At 39.8% G+C, this 2,340-nt stretch overlaps 1 protein-coding gene across 1 annotated transcript in view; it reads left to right on the top strand.

Moving 5' to 3' along the window:
- The first annotated feature begins 1,805 nt into the window (after positions 1–1,805).
- Positions 1,806–2,340, top strand: part of SEPT7 (septin 7) — a 63,374-nt gene continuing 62,839 nt past the window's right edge. Inside the window, exon 1 of the mRNA XM_009701955.1 lies at positions 1,806–1,928. The gene's annotated coding sequence lies outside the window, so the exon portion shown is untranslated. The remainder of the gene's footprint in view (positions 1,929–2,340) is intronic.

Below are 2,340 nucleotides of genomic sequence, written 5' to 3'. Positions count from 1 at the left end.
AGTATGCTAGATCATTAAGGCTGTTTTCTAACACAGGTAGCACTGTGGAGGAATTAAGCTAATGGGTGGTGATTTTTGAAATGATAAAGTCATCTTCTTAACAACGTGCAGGTGATCAGAGGGAGTCCTTGCTAGAGGGGCTTTTGTGAATGCTCTGTTTATGTGGTGCTAAGAAGAGTGTATGAATGCATGAAAGAGAAATCAATCAAATGCTATTTAAGTGGAAAAATACCCCCATCTTAACAAATGCTTGAGAGGTGGAATTTTGGTGGCTACAGAGGTGTTTAGAGAAGTACTGCTGTCTGTTTACTCAGTTGTATGCGCTACTTTATATGTATGGTTTTGGCCACTGTTGAAGGCAGGAACTTTGGTCCGACCCATGTGGCTGTTCTTGCTGGGTGATGGTTTTAAAAGCGGTGTTTAATAGTTCTGCTGTCGTCTAGGGAACCAGGCCCTCCCGTGTACTTGGTGAAGTGATGTAGAAGTCATCTGTGCTTGCCTTGTTTGAAAGTTGAAAGTAGTGATACGCAACATGATCAGTGATAGTAATATAGTGCTTAAGGTGGTTGATATCGAAACCTTTGGGCATTCATACTGCAGTATTAGTTGTATTCCAGCCTGTACAGCTTGCTGCAGTTGTGCTGCATGTCCATCTGTCTTCCTCCCGAAGCTACATGGAGTGTCTTGTGCCGCCTTTCTGCAGGGCACGGAGAGGAACCAGAACCATTGCCAGTGCCTTGCTTTTTTTGTCCTCTCAGAAGAGTGCAGCAGCAAAGTACTCCATGTGCTGAATTGGTACCGCTCTGAACACTGATAGAATATGAGAGGGACTGTAAAAACAGAAGGCTCATACCCTGTTAGGTAGAAAAGGAGAAGGAAACCCCAGGGTCCCTTTGAACTGTAGTCTCCATCACAGTGTAAATCTTCTAAAAATAGGCTCTGAGCCTCTGGGAGTATGGGATGGATTAAAAAAATTAGATATTAAGATGCGGAAACATCATTGACTGTTGGCATAGAACTTGGTATTGAGATTTTTTTTTTCCTCTTTTTTGTATTGGTGTCTTGAAATACTCAAGCATGGGGAGATGTTTAGGGAAAAACAGAACCTTAAAGAGTCTTTGTGATATGGGTTTGTAGTTAAAGTATTTGAAGTGCCACGCTGGAGAACTAGCATAGGTCTCTTGTCATCCACAGAGGTAGGTAATGCAGAACAGACACTTAACTTGAACCCCCTAATTTGTTCTTTATTTTCTGGCGGTTCAACCATGGCAGTTACGCCCAAATTTGCAGCAGTGCTCTAATGTTCAGTGTTGCAAATGAAGTGAATCGACACTATTTGCTGAATGTATAAAGTGACATAGAAATACAAAATCCTGAGAGACATTTAGGATGATGATGGCTTTGACCTTTGTACCTTTTCCACTCTAAAATAAAAATACTGTGCAGGAGTGTGGTGAAATGAGATTACATGTTCTGGTGAACACCTCTGAAGAAAATAAATACCCTCGAACCTATTACAGGTTCAGATAGCATATGGTAAACAAAAAGCACACTGAATAGAGTAAGAAGAACTATCGAATAAATATCTGTATTGATCATTAAGTGACGTGGAGGTCATGTAGTGTATTATTGTGAAATTAAGCTGTCGTACGTATAAAACAAACCTTAATTTAGTTACATAGAACGCTGTATACAGGCGTACTAGATGAAAAGTATTGCGGGTAACTTTGGTCAAATGTAAGTAACTTTTTCTTTCCTTTTCCTTTTCTCTTCACACTGCCCCTGTTTCTCTGTCTGGATTGCTGCTGCACCTGTGTGGACTCGCTGCTGCAATGGTTCAAATTCATCATTTTACTGGACTACTGGATGTATTCTACTGATACCTTCAACACTGGAAATGATGGAAATGTGTTGTTTACAAAGTAGCTGTAAGTATTACTTTTATACAGATGTATTACAGCTATTGTGGAAACAGAAGCAGCATTAGGGCTTTAGTAGGTGAACTGAAACTGAGCTTAGGGAGCAACTGGTTGAAAATCAGGAAGGGGTCAAAGTTAAGGGGAAGCTATTGTAAGTATTAGAAATGTGAGATCTCACCTGGCATAATGATCGATACAGTGGAAGTCAATGCTTCAAGAAAAAAAAGTAGTAAGTAATTTCTTTTGAAAGCTGTTGCAGGAATTTAAGAAACTCCAATTCCCAGTTTGTTTTGATCTGTTTAGAAGTAGCAGGTTATGAACAAATGCAACTGTTTGAAAATCCATATGTTGAAAGCTTCAATTGTAATTGGTATACCAGAAATCTCAAACTGGCATCCGACTTCAGTTTTTTCAAACACTC

Source organism: Cariama cristata, unplaced genomic scaffold (assembly GCF_000690535.1).
Source record: "Cariama cristata isolate BGI_N322 unplaced genomic scaffold, ASM69053v1 scaffold5446, whole genome shotgun sequence".
Taxonomy (NCBI): Eukaryota; Metazoa; Chordata; class Aves; order Cariamiformes; family Cariamidae; genus Cariama; species Cariama cristata.
The sequence above is the reverse complement of the archived record's forward strand: the minus strand, read 5'-3'. Positions and strand labels throughout refer to the sequence as shown.